Source organism: Carcharodon carcharias, chromosome 26, assembly GCF_017639515.1.
Source record: "Carcharodon carcharias isolate sCarCar2 chromosome 26, sCarCar2.pri, whole genome shotgun sequence".
Classification (NCBI taxonomy): Eukaryota; Metazoa; Chordata; class Chondrichthyes; order Lamniformes; family Lamnidae; genus Carcharodon; species Carcharodon carcharias.
In genome coordinates, this window is record NC_054492.1 from 35,879,389 (window position 1) to 35,895,925 (window position 16,537).

A 16,537-nucleotide genomic window follows, 5' to 3' on the forward strand; every position below is an offset into this window, starting at 1 on the left:
GAGAGGTCGCGGTTTGTTGTAATTGGGGAGAGGTCAGGGTTTGTTGTAATTACTGAGAGATCGCGGTTTGTTGTAATTGGCGAAAGGTCGGGGATTGTTGTCATTAGTGAGAGGTCACGGTTTGTTTTAATTGGCGAGAGGTCAGGTTTTGTTGACATTAGCGAGAGGTCGTGGTTTGTTGTAATTAGCGAGACGTCACGGTTTGTTGTAATTAGCGAGAGGTCGGGGTTTGCTATAATTGGTGAGACGTCGCGCTTTGGTTTAATTGGCGAGAGGTCGGAGTTTGTTGTCACTAGTAAGAGGTCAGGGTTTGTTGTCATTAGCGAGATGTCGCAGTTTGTTGTAATTGGCGAGAGGTCACGGTTTGTTGTCATTAGTGATAGTTCGCGGTTTGTTGTAATTAACGAGAGGTGGCGGTTTGTTGTAATTGGCGAGAGGTCGCGGTTTGTTGTAATTGGCTAGAGGTCGCGGTTTGTTGTAATTGGCGAGAGGTCGCGGTTTGTTGTAATTGGCGAGAGGTCGGGGTTTGTTGTAATTGGCGAGAGGTCACGGTTTGCTGTAATTGGCGAGAGGTCGCGGTTTGTTGTAATTGGCGAGAGGTCGCGGTTTGTTGTTATTAGTCAGAGGTCGCGGTTTGTTGTAATTGGCGAAAGGTCGGGGTTTGTTGTCATTAGTGAGAGGTCGTGGTTTGCTGTAATTGGCGAGAGGTTGGGGCTGGTTGACTTTAGTGAGAGGTCGTTGTTATGTTGTAATTAGCGAGAGGTCACGGTTTGTTGTAATTAGTGAGCGGTCGGGGTTTGTTGTGAATAGTGAGAGGTCGCGGTTTGTTGTAAGTAGCGAGAAGTCGCGGTTTGTTGTCATTAGTCAGAGGTCGCGGTTTGTTTTAATTAGTGACAGGTCAGGGTTTGTTGTAAGTGGCGAGATGTCGCGGTTTGTTGTAATTAGTGACAGGTCAGGGTTTGTTGTAATTGGCGAGAGGTCGCGGTTTGTTGTAATTGGCGAGAGGTTGCTGTTTGTTGTAATTACCGAGAGGTTGCGGTTTGTTGTAATTAGCGAGAGGTCGCGGTTTGTTGTAATTGGCGAGAGGTCGCAGTTTGTTGTAATTGGCGAGAGGTCGCAGTTTGTTGTAATTAACGAGAGGTCACGGTTTGTTTTAATTGGTGAGAGGTCGGGGTATGTTATAACTGGTGAGAGGTCGCGGTTTGTAGTAATCGGCGAGAGTTCGCGGTTTGTTGTAATTAGTGGGAGGTCATGGTTTGTTGTAATTGGCGAGCGGTCGTGCTTTGTTGACATTAGTGAGAGGTCGTGGTTTGTTGTAATTAGAGAGAGATCACGGTTTGTTGTCATTAGTGAGAGGTCGCGGTTTGTTATAATTTCAAGAGTTCGCTGTTTGTTATATTTGGCGAGAGTTCGCGGTTTGTTATATTTGACGAGAGGTCGCGGTTATATTTGGCGAGAGGTTGCGGTTTGTTGTAATTGGCAAGAGGTCGCGGTTTGTTGTAATTAATGAGAGGTCGCAGTATATTTTATTGGCGAGAGGTCGGGGTTCATCATAATTGGCGAGAAGTCGCGGTTTGTTGTAATTGGCGAGAGGTCGCGGTTTGTTGTAATTAGTGAGAGGTCACGGTTTGTTGTAATTGTCGAGAGGTCGCGGTTTGTTGTAATTAGCGAGAGGTCGCTGTTTGTTGTAATTACCGAGAGGTTGGGGTTTGCTGTAATTGGCAAGAGGTCGCGGTTTGTTTTCATTGGCGAGAGGTCACGGTTTGTTGTAATTGGCAAGAGGTCGCGGTTTGTTGTAATTGGCGAGAGATCGCGGTTTGTTGTAATTGGCGAGAGGTCGCAGTTTATTGTAATTAGCGAGAGGTTGGGGTTTGTTGTAATTGGCGAGAGGTCACAGTTTGTTGTAATTAGGGAGAGGTCGCGGTTTGTTGTAATTAGCGAGAAGTCGCGGTTTCTTGTAATTAGCGAGAGGTTGGAGTTTGTTGTAATTGGCGAGAATTCACAGTTTGTTGTAATTAGGGAGAGGTCGCGGTTTGTTGTCATTAGCGAGAGGTCGCGTTCTGTTGTAATTGGCGAGAGGTCGCGGTTTGTTTTAATTAGCGAGAGGTCACGGTTTGTTGTAATTAGCGAGAGGTCGGGGTTTGTTGTAATTAGCGAGAGGTCGCGGTTTGTTTTCATTTTGCGAGAGGTCACGGTTTGCTGTAATTGGCGAGAGGTCGCGGATTGTTTTCATTTTGCGAGAGGTCACGGTTTGTTGTAATTAGCGAGAGATTGCGGTTTGTTTTCATTTTGCGAGAGATCACGGTTTGCTGTAACTGGCGAGAGGTCGCGGTTTGTTTTCAATTTGCGAGAGGTCACGGTTTGTTGTAATTAGCGAGAGGTCACGGTTTGTTGTAATTAGCGAGAGGTCACGGTTTGTTGTAATTGGCGAGAGGTCGCGGTTTGTTGTAATTAGCGAGAGGTTGCGGTTTGTTGTAATTGGCGAGAGGTCGGGGTTTGCTGTAATTGGCGAGAGGTCGCGGATTATTTTCATTGGCAAGAGGTCACGGTTTGTTGTAATTGGCGAGAGGTCGCGGATTGTTGTAATTGGCGAGAGGTCGCGCTTTGTTGTCATTTGTGAGAGGTCGCGGTTTGTTGTAATTGGCAAGATGTCACGGTTTGTTGTAATTGGCGAGAAGTCGGGGTTTGTTGTCATTGGTGAGAGGCCGCGGTTTGTTTTCATTAGTGAGAGGTCGGGGTTTGTTGTAATTAGCGAGAGGTCGGGGTTTGTTGTCATTAGTGAGAGGTCGCGGTTTGTTGTAATTGGCAAGAAGTCGCGGTTTGTTGTCATTAGTGAGAGGTCGTGGTTTGTTGTAATTGGTGAGAGGTCGTGGTTTGTTGTCATTAGTGAAAGGTCGTGGTTTGTTGCAATTAGCGAGAGATCATGGTTTGCTGTAATTGGCGAGAGGTCGCGGTTTGTTTTCATTTGCGAGAGGTCACGGTTTGTTGTAATTGGCAAGAGGTCGCGGTTTGTTGTAATTAGCGAGAGGTCGGGGTTTGCTGTAATTGGCGAGAGGTCGCGATTTGTTGTAATTAGCGAGAGGTCGGGGTTTGCTGTAATTGGCGAGAGGTCGCGGTTTGTTGTAATTGGCGAGAGGTCACGATTTGTTGTAATTGGCGAGAGGTCACGGTTTGTTGTAATTGGTGAGAGGTCGCGTTTGTTGTCATTAGTGAGAGGTCGCGGTTTGTTGTAATTGGCGAGAGGTCGCGGTTTGTTGTAATTGGCGAGAGGTTGCATTCTGTTGTAATTGGCGAGAGGTCGCGGTTTGTTGTAATTAGCGAGAAGTCGCGGTTTCTTGTAATTAGCGAAAGGTTGGGGTTTGTTGTAATTGGCGAGAGGTCACAGTTTGTTGTAATTAGGGAGAGGTCGCTGTTTGTTGTCAGTAGCGAGAGGTCGCATTCTGTTGTAATTGGCGAGAGGTCGCGGTTTGTTGTAATTAGTGAGAGGACACGGTTTGTTGTAATTAGCGAGAGGTCGCGATTTGTTGTAATTAGCGAGAGGTTGGGGTTTGTTGTAATTGGCGAGAGGTCACGGTTTGTTGTAATTGGCGAGAGTTCGGAGTTTGTTGTAATTGGCGAGGAGTCAGGGTGTGTTGTAATTGGTGATAGGTCGCGGTTTGTTGTAATTGGCAAGAGGTCGTGGTTTGTTGTAAGTAACGAGAGGTCGTGGTTTGTTTTAATTGGCGAGAGGTCGTGGTTTGTTTTAATTGGCAAGAGGTCGGGGTTTGTTATAATTGGCGAGAGGTCGCGATTTGTAATTAGTGAGAGGTCACGGTTTTTTGTAATTAGTGAGAGGTCGGGGTTTGTTGTAATTAGCGAGAGGTCACGGTATGTTGTAATTGGCGAGGCGTTGCAGTTTGTTGTAATTGGCGAGGCGTTGCAGTTTGTTGTAATTAGCGCGAGGTCACGGTTTGTTGTAATTAGCGAGAGGTCACGGTTTGTTGTAATTAGCGAGAGGGCATGGTTTGTTGTAATTAGCGAGAGGTCGGGGTTTGTTGTAATTGGCGAGAGGTCACAGTTTGTTGTCGTTAGTGAGAGGTCGTGGTTTGTTGTAATTGGCGAGAGGTCACGGTTTGTTGTAATTAGCGAGAGGTCGGGGTTTGCTGTAATTGGCGAGAGGTCGCGGATTATTTTCATTGGCGAGAGGTCACGGTTTGTTGTAATTGGCGAGAGGTCGCGGATTGTTGTAATTGGCGAGAGGTCGCGCTTTGTTGTCATTTGTGAGAGGTCGCGGTTTGTTGTAATTGGCAAGATGTCACGGTTTGTTGTAATTGGCGAGAAGTCGGGGTTTGTTGTCATTGGTGAGAGGCCGTGGTTTGTTTTCATTAGTGAGAGGTCGGGGTTTGTTGTAATTAGCGAGAGGTCGGGGTTTGTTGTCATTAGTGAGAGGTCGCGGTTTGTTGTAATTGGCGAGAGGTCGCGGTTTGTTGTCATTAGCGAGAGGTCGGGGTTTGTTGTAATTAGCGTGAGGTCGGGGTTTGTTGTAATTAGCGAGAGGTCGGGGTTTGTTGTCATTAGTGAGAGGTCGCGGTTTGTTGTAATTGGCGAGAGGTCGCGGTTTGTTTTCATTTTGCGAGAGGTCACGGTTTGTTGTAATAAGCCAGAGGTCGCGGTGTGTTGTAATTAGCGAGAGGTCGGGGTTTTGCTGTAATTTGCGAGGTGTCACGGTTTGTTGTAATTGGCGAGAGGTCACGGTTTGTTGTTATTAGTGAGAGGTCGCGGTTTGTTGTAATTGGCGAAAGGTCGGGGTTTGTTGTCATTAGTGAGAGGTCGTGGTTTGCTGTAATTGGCGAGAGGTTGGGGCTGGTTGACTTTAGTGAGAGGTCGTTGTTATGTTGTAATTAGCGAGAGGTCACGGTTTGTTATAATTTGTGAGCGGTCGGGGTTTGTTGTGAATAGTGAGAGGTCGCGGTTTGTTGTAAGTAGCGAGAAGTCGCGGTTTGTTTTAATTAGTGACAGGTCAGGGTTTGTTGTAAGTGGCGAGATGTCGCGGTTTGTTGTAATCAGTGACAGGTCAGGGTTTGTTGTAATTGGCGAGAGGTCGCAGTTTGTTGTAATTGGCGAGAGGTTGCTGTTTGTTGTAATTACCGAGAGGTTGCGGTTCGTTGTAAGTAGCGAGAATTCGCGGTTTGTTGTCATTAGTCAGAGGTCACGGTTTGTTGTAATTAGTGACAGGTCAGGGTTTGTTGTAATTGGCGAGAGGTCGCGGTTTGTTGTAATTGGCGAGAGATCGCAGTTTGTTGTAATTGGCGAGAGGTCGCGGTTTGTTGTAATTAACGAGAGGTCACGGTTTGTTTTAATTGGTGAGAGGTCGGGATTTGTTATAACTGGTGAAAGGTCGCGGTTTGTAGTAATCGGCGAGAGTTCGCAGTTTGTTGTAATTAGTGGGAGGTCATGGTTTGTTGTAATTGGCGAGCGGTCGTGCTTTGTTGACATTAGTGAGATGTCGCGGTTTGTTGTAATTAGAGAGAGATCACGGTTTGTTGTCATTAGTGAGAGGTCGCGGTTTGTTATAATTGGCAAGAGTTCGCTGTTTGTTATATTTGGCGAGAGTTCGCGGTTTGTTATATTTGACGAGAGGTCGCGGTTTGTTATATTTGGCGAGAGGTTGCGGTTTGTTGTAATTGGCAAGAGGTCGCGGTTTGTTTTAATTAATGAGAGGTCGCAGTATTTTTTATTGGCGTGAGGTCGGGGTTCATTATAATTGGCGAGAAGTCGCGGTTTGTTGTAATTGGCGAGAGGTCGCGGTTTGTTGTAATTAGTGAGAGGTCACGGTTTGTTGTAATTGTCGAGAGGTCGCGGTTTGTTGTAATTAGCGAGAGGTCGCTGTTTGTTGTAATTACCGAGAGGTTGGGGTTTGCTGTAATTGGCAAGAGGTCGCGGTTTGTTTTCATTGGCGAGAGGTCACGGTTTGTTGTAATTGGCGAGAGGTCGCGGTTTGTTGTAATTGGCGAGAGATCGCGGTTTGTTGTAATTGGCGAGAGGTCACGGTTTATTGTAATTAGCGAGAGGTTGGGGTTTGTTGTAATTGGCGAGAGATCACAGTTTGTTGTAATTAGGGAGAGGTCACGGTTTGTTGTAATTAGCGAGAAGTCGCGGTTTCTTGTAATTAGCGAGAGGTTGGAGTTTGTTGTAATTGGCGAGAGTTCACAGTTTGTTGTAATTAGGGAGAGGTCGCGGTTTGTTGTCATTAGCGAGAGATCGCGTTCTGTTGTAATTGGCGAGAGGTCGCGGTTTGTTGTAATTAGCGAGAGGTCACGGTTTGTTTTCATTTTGCGAGAGGTCACGGTTTGCTGTAATTGGCGAGAAGTCGCGGTTTGTTTTCATTTTGCGAGAGGTCACGGTTTGTTGTAATTAGCGAGAGGTCGCGGTTTGTTTTCATTTTGCGAGAGGTCACGGTTTGCTGTAATTGGCAAGAGGTCGCGGTTTGTTTTCATTTTGCGAGAGGTCACGGTTTGTTGTAATTAGCGAGAGATCGCGGTTTGTTTTCATTTTGCGAGATGTCACGGTTTGCTGTAATTGGCGAGAGGTCACGGTTTGTTTTCATTTTGCGAGAGGTCACGTTTTGTTGTAATTAGCGAGAGGTCACGGTTTGTTGTAATTGGCGAGAGGTCACGGTTTGTTGTAATTAGCGAGAGGTCATGGTTTGTTGTAATTGGCGAGAGGTCACGGTTTGTTGTCATTGGCGAAAGGTCGGGGTTTGTTGTAATTAGCGAGAGGTCACGGTTTGTTGTAATTAGTGAGAGGTCGCGGTTTGTAGCAATTGGCGAAAGGTCGGGGTTTGTTGTAATTAGCGAGAGGTCACGGTTTGTTGTAATTAGCGAGAGGTCACGGTTTGTTGTAATTAGTGAGAGTCTGCGGTTTGTAGTAATTGGCGAAACGTCGGGGTTTGTTGTCATTAGTGAGAGGTCGTGGTTTGCTGTAATTGGCGAGATGTCACGGTTTGTTGTAATTAGTTAGCGTTCAGGGTTTGTTGTGAATAGTGAGAGGTCGCGGTTTGTTGTAATTAGCGAGAAGTCGCGGTTTGTTGTCATTAGTCAGAGGTCGCCGTTTGTTGTCATTAGTGACAGGTCAGGGTTTGTTGTAATTGGCGAGAGGTCGCGGTTTGTTGTAATTAGTGACAGGTCAGGGTTTGTTGTAATTGGCGAGAGGTCGCAGTTTGTTGTAATTGGCGAGAGGTCGCGGTTTGTTGTAATTGGCGAGAGATCGCGGTTTGTTGTCATTGGTGAGAGGCCGTGGTTTGTTGTAATTGGTGAGAGGTTGCGGTTTGTTGTAATTAGCGAGAGGTCGGCGTTTACTGTAATTGGCGAGAGGTCGCGGTTTGTTGTAATTAGTGAGAGGTCACGGTTTGTTGTAATTGTCGAGAGGTCGCAGTTTGTTGTAATTAGCGAGAGGTCGCGGTTTGTTGTAATTAGCGAGAGGTTGGGGTTTGCTGTAATTGGTGAGAGGCCGCGGTTTGTTTTCATTGGCGAGAGGTCACAGTTTGTTGTAATTGGCGAGAGGTCACGATTTGTTGTAATTAGGGAGAGTTCACGGTTTGTTGTAATTGGTGAGAGGTCGCGTTTGTTGTCATTAGTGAGAGGTCGCGGTTTGTTGTAATTGGCGAGAGGTCGCGGTTTGTTGTGATTGGCGAGAGGTCGAGTTTTGTTGTAATTCAGGAGAGGTCACAGTTTGTTGTAATTAGGGAGAGCCCGCTGTTTGTTGTCATTAGCGGGAGGTTGCATTCTGTTGTAATTGGCGAGAGGTCGCGGTTTGTTGTAATTAGCGAGAAGTCGCGGTTTCTTGTAATTAGTGAAAGGTTGGGGTTGTAATTGGCGAGAGGTCACAGTTTGTTGTAATTAGGGAGAGGTCGCTGTTTGTTGTCAGTAGCGAGAGGTCGCATTCTGTTGTAATTTGCGAGAGGTCGCGGTTTGTTGTAATTAGCGAGAGGTCACGGTTTGTTGTAATTAGCGAGAGGTCGGGGTTTGCTGTAATTGGCGAGAGGTCGAGCTTTGTTGTAATTAGCGAGAGGTCGCGGTTTGTTGTAATTAGCGAGAGGTCGGGCTTTGTTGTAATTAGCGAGAGGTCGCAGTTTGTTGTAATTAGCGAGAGGTCATGGTTTGTTGTAATTAGCGAGAGGTCGCGGTTTGCTGTAATTGGCGAGAGGTCGCGGTTTGTTTTCGTTTTGCGAGAGGTCACGGTTTGTTGTAATTAGCGAGAGGTCACAGTTTGTTGTAATTAGCCAGAGGTCGCGGTGTGTTGTAATTAGCGAGAGGTCGGGGTTTTGCTGTAATTTGCGAGGTGTCACGGTTTGTTGTAATTGGCGAGAGGTCACGGTTTGTTGTAATTAGTGAGAGGTCGCGGTTTGTTGTAATTAGCGAGAGGTCGCAGTTTGTTGTAATTAGCGAGAGGTCGGGGTTTGTTGTAATTAGCGTGAGGTCGGGGTTTGTTGTAATTAGCGAGAGGTCGCAGTTTGTTGTAATTAGCGAGAGGTCGTGGTTTGTTGTAATTAGCGAGAGGTCGCGGTTTGCTGTAATTGGCGAGAGCTCGCGGTTTGTTTTCATTTTGCGAGAGGTCACAGTTTGTTGTAATTAGCCAGAGGTCGCGGTGTGTTGTAATTAGCGAGAGGTCGGGGTTTTGCTGTAATTTGCGAGGTGTCACGGTTTGTTGTAATTGGCGAGAGGTCACGGTTTGTTGTTATTAGTGAGAGGTCGCGGTTTGTTGTAATTAGCGAGAGATCGCAGTTTGTTGTAATTAGCGAGAGGTCGTGGTTTGTTGTAATTAGCGAGAGGTCGCGGTTTGCTGTAATTGGCGAGAGGTCGCGGTTTGTTTTCATTTTGCGAGAGTTCACGGTTTGTTGTAATTAGCGAGAGGTCACAGTTTGTTGTAATTAGTCAGAGGTCGCGGTGTGTTGTAATTAGCGAGAGGTCGGGGTTTTGCTGTAATTTGCGAGGTGTCACGGTTTGTTGTAATTGGCGAGAGGTCACGGTTTGTTGTTATTAGTGAGAGGTCGCGGTTTGTTGTAATTGGCGAAAGGTCGGGGTTTGTTGTCATTAGTGAGAGGTCGTGGTTTGCTGTAATTGGCGAGAGGTTGGGGCTGGTTGACTTTAGTGAGAGGTCGTTGTTATGTTGTAATTAGCGAGAGGTCACGGTTTGTTGTAATTAGTGAGCGGTCGGGGTTTGTTGTGAATAGTTGGAGGTCGCGGTTTGTTGTAAGTAGCGAGAAGTCATGGTTTGTTGTCATTAGTCAGAGGTCGCGGTTTGTTTTAATTAGTGACAGGTCAGGGTTTGTTGTAAGTGGCGAGATGTCGCGGTTTGTTGTAATTAGTGACAGGTCAGGGTTTGTTGTAATTGGCGAGAGGTTGCTGTTTGTTGTAATTACCGAGAGGTTGCGGTTCGTTGTAAGTAGCGAGAATTCACGGTTTGTTGTCATTAGTCAGAGATCACGGTTTGTTGTAATTAGTGACAGGTCAGGGTTTGTTGTAATTGGCGAGAGGTCGCGGTTTGTTGTAATTGGCGAGAGGTCGCAGTTTGTTGTAATTGGCGAGAGGTCGCGGTTTGTTGTAATTAACGAGAGGTCACGGTTTGTTTTAATTGGTGAGAGGTCGGGGTTTGTTATAACTGGTGAAAGGTCGCGGTTTGTAGTAATCGGCGAGAGTTCGCGGTTTGTTGTAATTAGTGGGAGGTCATGGTTTGTTGTAATTGGCGAGCGGTCGTGCTTTGTTGACATTAGTGAGATGTCGCGGTTTGTTGTAATTAGAGAGAGATCACGGTTTGTTGTCATTAGTGAGAGGTCGCGGTTTGTTATAATTGGCAAGAGTTCGCTGTTTGTTATATTTGGCGAGAGTTCGCGGTTTGTTATATTTGACGAGAGGTCGCGGTTTGTTATATTTGGCGAGAGGTTGCGGTTTGTTGTAATTGGCAAGAGGTCGCGGTTTGTTGTAATTAATGAGAGGTCGCAGTATTTTTTATTGGCGTGAGGTTGGGGTTCATTATAATTGGCGAGAAGTCGCGGTTTGTTGTAATTGGCGAGAGGTCGCGGTTTGTTGTAATTAGTGAGAGGTCACGGTTTGTTGTAATTGTCGAGAGGTCGCGGTTTGTTGTAATTGTCGAGAGGTCGCGGTTTGTTGTAATTAGCGAGAGGTCGCTGTTTGTTGTAATTACCGAGAGGTTGGGGTTTGCTGTAATTGGCAAGAGGTCGCGGTTTGTTTTCATTGGCGAGAGGTCACGGTTTGTTGTAATTGGCAAGAGGTCGCGGTTTGTTGTAATTGACGAGAGATCGCGGTTTGTTGTAATTGGCGAGAGGTCGCGGTTTCTTGTAATTAGTGAGAGGTTGGAGTTTGTTGTAATTGGCGAGAGTTCACAGTTTGTTTTAATTAGGGAGAGGTCGCGGTTTGTTGTCATTAGCGAGAGGTCGCATTCTGTTGTAATTGGCGAGAGCTCACAGTTTGTTGTAATTAGGGAGAGGTCGCGGTTTGTTGTCATTAGCGAGAGGTCGCGTTCTGTTGTAATTGGCGAGAGGTCGCGGTTTGTTGTAATTAGCGAGAGGTCACAGTTTGTTGTAATTAGCCAGAGGTCGCAGTGTGTTGTAATTAGCGAGAGGTCGGGGTTTTGCTGTAATTTGCGAGGTGTCACGGTTTGTTGTAATTGGCGAGAGGTCACGGTTTGTTGTTATTAGTGAGAGGTCGCGGTTTGTTGTAATTGGCGAAAGGTCGGGGTTTGTTGTCATTAGTGAGAGGTCGTGGTTTGCTGTAATTGGCGAGAGGTTGGGGCTGGTTGACTTTAGTGAGCGGTCGTTGTTATGTTGTAATTAGCGAGAGGTCACGGTTTGTTGTAATTAGTGAGCAGTCGGGGTTTGTTGTGAATAATGAGAGGTCGCGGTTTGTTGTAAGTAGCGAGAGGTCGCGGTTTGTTTTCATTTTGCGAGAGGTCACGGTTTGCTGTAATTGGCAAGAGGTCGCGGTTTGTTGTAATTAGCAAGAGGTCAGGGTTTGTTATTAGTGAGAGGTCGCGGTTTGTTGTAGTTGGTGAGAGGTCGCGGTTTGTTTTCATTTTGCGAGAGGTCACGGTCTGTTGTAATTAGCGAGAGGTCACGGTTTGTTGTAATTGGCGAGAGGTCGCGGTTTGTTGTAATTAGCGAGATGTTGCGGTTTGTTGTAATTGGCGAGAGGTCACGGTTTGTTGTCATTGGCGAAAGGTCGGGGTTTGTTGTAATTAGCGAGAGGTCACGGTTTGTTGTAATTAGTGAGAGGTCGCGGTTTGTAGCAATTGGCGAAAGGTCGGGGTTTGTTGTAATTAGCGAGAGGTAACGGTTTGTTGTAATTAGCGAGAGGTCACGGTTTGTTGTAATTAGTGAGAGGTCGCGGTTTGTAGCAATTGGCGAAACGTCGGGGTTTGTTGTCATTAGTGAGAGGTCGTGGTTTGCTGTAATTGGCGAGAGGTCACGGTTTGTTGTAATTAGTGAGCGTTGAGGGTTTGTTGTGAATAGTGAGAGGTCGCGGTTTGTTATAATTAGCGAGAAGTCGCGGTTTGTTGTCATTAGTCAGAGGTCGCCGTTTGTTGTCATTAGTGACAGGTCAGGGTTTGTTGTAATTGGCGAGAGGTCGCGGTTTGTTGTAATTAGTGACAGGTCAGGGTTTGTTGTAATTGGCGAGAGTTCGCAGTTTGTTGTAATTGGCGAGAGGTCGCGGTTTGTTGTAATTGGCGAGAGGTCGCGGTTTGTTGCAATTGGCGAGAGGTCGCGGTTTGTTGTAATTAACGAGAGGTCGCAGTTTGCTGTAATTGGCGAGAGGTCGCGGTTTGTTGCAATTGGCGAGAGGTCGCGGTTTGTTGTAATTAGTGAGAGGTCGAGGTCTGTTGTAATTGGCGAATGGTCGCGGTTTGTTGTAATTGGTGAGAGGTCACGGTCTGTTGTAATTGGTGAGAGATCGCAGTTGTAATTGGTGAGAGGTCGCGGTTTGTTGTAATTGGTGAGAGGTTACGGTCTGTTGTAATTGGTGAGAGGTCACGGTATGTTGTAATTAGGGAGAGGTCACGGTTTGTTGTAATTGGCGAGAGTTCGCAGTTTGTTGTAATTGGCGAGAGGTTGCGGTTTGTTGTAATTAGGGAGAGGTCGGGGTTTGTTGTAATTGGCGAGAGGTCGCGGTTTGTTGTAATTAGCGAGAGTTCGCGGTTTGTTGTAATTAGGGAGAGGTCGGGGTTTGTTGTAATTGGTGAGAGGTCGCGGTTTGTTGTAATTAGGGAGAGTTCACGGTTTGTTGTAATTGGTGACAGGTCGCGGTTTGTTGCAATTAGGGAGAGGTCGCGGTTTGTTGTAATTAGGGAGAGTTCGCGGTTTGTTGTAATTGGCGAGAGGTCGCGGTTTGTTGTAATTAGTGAGCGGTCAGGGTTTGTTGTGAATAGTGAGAGGTCGTGGTTTGTTGTAATTAGCGAGAAGTCGCGGTTTGTTGTCATTAGTCAGAGGTCGCCGTTTGTTGTCATTAGTGACAGGTCAGGGTTTGTTGTAATTGGCGAGAGGTCGCGGTTTGTTGTAATTAGTGACAGGTCAGGGTTTGTTGTAATTGGCGAGAGGTCGCAGTTTGTTGTAATTGGCGAAAGGTCGCGGTTTGTTGTAATTGGCGAGAGGTCGCGGTTTGTTGTCATTGGTGAGAGGCCGTGGTTTGTTGTAATTGGTGAGAGGTTGCGGTTTGTTGTAATTAGCGAGAGGTCGGCGTTTACTGTAATTGGCGAGAGGTCGCGGTTTGTTGTAATTAGTGAGAGGTCACGGTTTGTTGTAATTGTCGAGAGGTCGCAGTTTGTTGTAATTAGCGAGAGGTCGCGATTTGTTGTAATTAGCGAGAGGTTGGGGTTTGCTGTAATTGGCGAGAGGCCGCGGTTTGTTTTCATTGGCGAGAGGTCACAGTTTGTTGTAATTGGCGAGAGGTCACGATTTGTTGTAATTGGCGAGAGGTCGCGTTTGTTGTCATTAGTGAGAGGTCGTGGTTTGCTGTAATTGGCGAGAGGTCACGGTTTGTTGTAATTAGTGAGCGTTGAGGGTTTGTTGTGAATAGTGAGAGGTCGCGGTTTGTTATAATTAGCGAGAAGTCGCGGTTTGTTGTCATTAGTCAGAGGTCGCCGTTTGTTGTCATTAGTGACAGGTCAGGGTTTGTGGTAATTGGCGAGAGTTCGCAGTTTGTTGTAATTGGCGAGAGGTCGCGGTTTGTTGCAATTGGCGAGAGGTCGCGGTTTGTTGTAATTAACGAGAGGTCGCAGTTTGCTGTAATTGGCGAGAGGTCGCGGTTTGTTGCAATTGGCGAGAGGTCGCGGTTTGTTGTAATTAGTGAGAGGTCGAGGTCTGTTGTAATTGGCGAATGGTCGCGGTTTGTTGTAATTGGTGAGAGGTCACGGTCTGTTGTAATTGGTGAGAGATCGCAGTTGTAATTGGTGAGAGGTCGCGGTTTGTTGTAATTGGTGAGAGGTTACGGTCTGTTGTAATTGGTGAGAGGTCACGGTATGTTGTAATTAGGGAGAGGTCACGGTTTGTTGTAATTGGCGAGAGTTCGCAGTTTGTTGTAATTGGCGAGAGGTTGCGGTTTGTTGTAATTAGGGAGAGGTCGGGGTTTGTTGTAATTAGCGAGAGGTCACGGTTTGTTGTAATTAGTGAGAGGTCGCGGTTTGTAGCAATTGGCGAAAGGTCGGGGTTTGTTGTAATTAGCGAGAGGTAACGGTTTGTTGTAATTAGCGAGAGGTCACGGTTTGTTGTAATTAGTGAGAGGTCGCGGTTTGTAGCAATTGGCGAAACGTCGGGGTTTGTTGTCATTAGTGAGAGGTCGTGGTTTGCTGTAATTGGCGAGAGGTCACGGTTTGTTGTAATTAGTGAGCGTTGAGGGTTTGTTGTGAATAGTGAGAGGTCGCGGTTTGTTATAATTAGCGAGAAGTCGCGGTTTGTTGTCATTAGTCAGAGGTCGCCGTTTGTTGTCATTAGTGACAGGTCAGGGTTTGTTGTAATTGGCGAGAGGTCGCGGTTTGTTGTAATTAGTGACAGGTCAGGGTTTGTTGTAATTGGCGAGAGTTCGCAGTTTGTTGTAATTGGCGAGAGGTCGCGGTTTGTTGTAATTGGCGAGAGGTCGCGGTTTGTTGCAATTGGCGAGAGGTCGCGGTTTGTTGTAATTAACGAGAGGTCGCAGTTTGCTGTAATTGGCGAGAGGTCGCGGTTTGTTGCAATTGGCGAGAGGTCGCGGTTTGTTGTAATTAGTGAGAGGTCGAGGTCTGTTGTAATTGGCGAATGGTCGCGGTTTGTTGTAATTGGTGAGAGGTCACGGTCTGTTGTAATTGGTGAGAGATCGCAGTTGTAATTGGTGAGAGGTCGCGGTTTGTTGTAATTGGTGAGAGGTTACGGTCTGTTGTAATTGGTGAGAGGTCACGGTATGTTGTAATTAGGGAGAGGTCACGGTTTGTTGTAATTGGCGAGAGTTCGCAGTTTGTTGTAATTGGCGAGAGGTTGCGGTTTGTTGTAATTAGGGAGAGGTCGGGGTTTGTTGTAATTGGCGAGAGGTCGCGGTTTGTTGTAATTAGCGAGAGTTCGCGGTTTGTTGTAATTAGGGAGAGGTCGGGGTTTGTTGTAATTGGTGAGAGGTCGCGGTTTGTTGTAATTAGGGAGAGTTCACGGTTTGTTGTAATTGGTGACAGGTCGCGGTTTGTTGCAATTAGGGAGAGGTCGCGGTTTGTTGTAATTAGGGAGAGTTCGCGGTTTGTTGTAATTGGCGAGAGGTCGCGGTTTGTTGTAATTAGTGAGCGGTCAGGGTTTGTTGTGAATAGTGAGAGGTCGTGGTTTGTTGTAATTAGCGAGAAGTCGCGGTTTGTTGTCATTAGTCAGAGGTCGCCGTTTGTTGTCATTAGTGACAGGTCAGGGTTTGTTGTAATTGGCGAGAGGTCGCGGTTTGTTGTAATTAGTGACAGGTCAGGGTTTGTTGTAATTGGCGAGAGGTCGCAGTTTGTTGTAATTGGCGAAAGGTCGCGGTTTGTTGTAATTGGCGAGAGGTCGCGGTTTGTTGTCATTGGTGAGAGGCCGTGGTTTGTTGTAATTGGTGAGAGGTTGCGGTTTGTTGTAATTAGCGAGAGGTCGGCGTTTACTGTAATTGGCGAGAGGTCGCGGTTTGTTGTAATTAGTGAGAGGTCACGGTTTGTTGTAATTGTCGAGAGGTCGCAGTTTGTTGTAATTAGCGAGAGGTCGCGATTTGTTGTAATTAGCGAGAGGTTGGGGTTTGCTGTAATTGGCGAGAGGCCGCGGTTTGTTTTCATTGGCGAGAGGTCACAGTTTGTTGTAATTGGCGAGAGGTCACGATTTGTTGTAATTGGCGAGAGGTCGCGTTTGTTGTCATTAGTGAGAGGTCGTGGTTTGCTGTAATTGGCGAGAGGTCACGGTTTGTTGTAATTAGTGAGCGTTGAGGGTTTGTTGTGAATAGTGAGAGGTCGCGGTTTGTTATAATTAGCGAGAAGTCGCGGTTTGTTGTCATTAGTCAGAGGTCGCCGTTTGTTGTCATTAGTGACAGGTCAGGGTTTGTGGTAATTGGCGAGAGTTCGCAGTTTGTTGTAATTGGCGAGAGGTCGCGGTTTGTTGCAATTGGCGAGAGGTCGCGGTTTGTTGTAATTAACGAGAGGTCGCAGTTTGCTGTAATTGGCGAGAGGTCGCGGTTTGTTGCAATTGGCGAGAGGTCGCGGTTTGTTGTAATTAGTGAGAGGTCGAGGTCTGTTGTAATTGGCGAATGGTCGCGGTTTGTTGTAATTGGTGAGAGGTCACGGTCTGTTGTAATTGGTGAGAGATCGCAGTTGTAATTGGTGAGAGGTCGCGGTTTGTTGTAATTGGTGAGAGGTTACGGTCTGTTGTAATTGGTGAGAGGTAACGGTATGTTGTAATTAGGGAGAGGTCACGGTTTGTTGTAATTGGCGAGAGTTCGCAGTTTGTTGTAATTGGCGAGAGGTTGCGGTTTGTTGTAATTAGGGAGAGGTCGGGGTTTGTTGTAATTGGCGAGAGGTCGCGGTTTGTTGTAATTAGCGAGAGTTCGCGGTTTGTTGTAATTAGGGAGAGGTCGGGGTTTGCTGTAATTGGTGAGAGGTCGCGGTTTGTTGTAATTAGGGAGAGTTCACGGTTTGTTGTAATTGGTGACAGGTCGCGGTTTGTTGCAATTAGGGAGAGGTCGCGGTTTGTTGTAATTAGGGAGAGTTCGCGGTTTGTTGTAATTGGCGAGAGGTCGCGGTTTGTTGTAATTAGTGAGCGGTCAGGGTTTGTTGTGAATAGTGAGAGGTCGTGGTTTGTTGTAATTAGCGAGAAGTCGCGGTTTGTTGTCATTAGTCAGAGGTCGCCGTTTGTTGTCATTAGTGACAGGTCAGGGTTTGTTGTAATTGGCGAGAGGTCGCGGTTTGTTGTAATTAGTGACAGGTCAGGGTTTGTTGTAATTGGCGAGAGGTCGCAGTTTGTTGTAATTGGCGAAAGGTCGCGGTTTGTTGTAATTGGCGAGAGGTCGCGGTTTGTTGTCATTGG

General features: G+C 46.6%; 1 protein-coding gene across 1 annotated transcript in view; it reads left to right on the plus strand.

The window, feature by feature from the left end:
• The window catches only part of LOC121269909 (NT-3 growth factor receptor-like), an 875,498-nt gene that overhangs the window by 667,030 nt on the left and 191,931 nt on the right, over positions 1–16,537 (plus strand). The window lies entirely within an intron of this gene.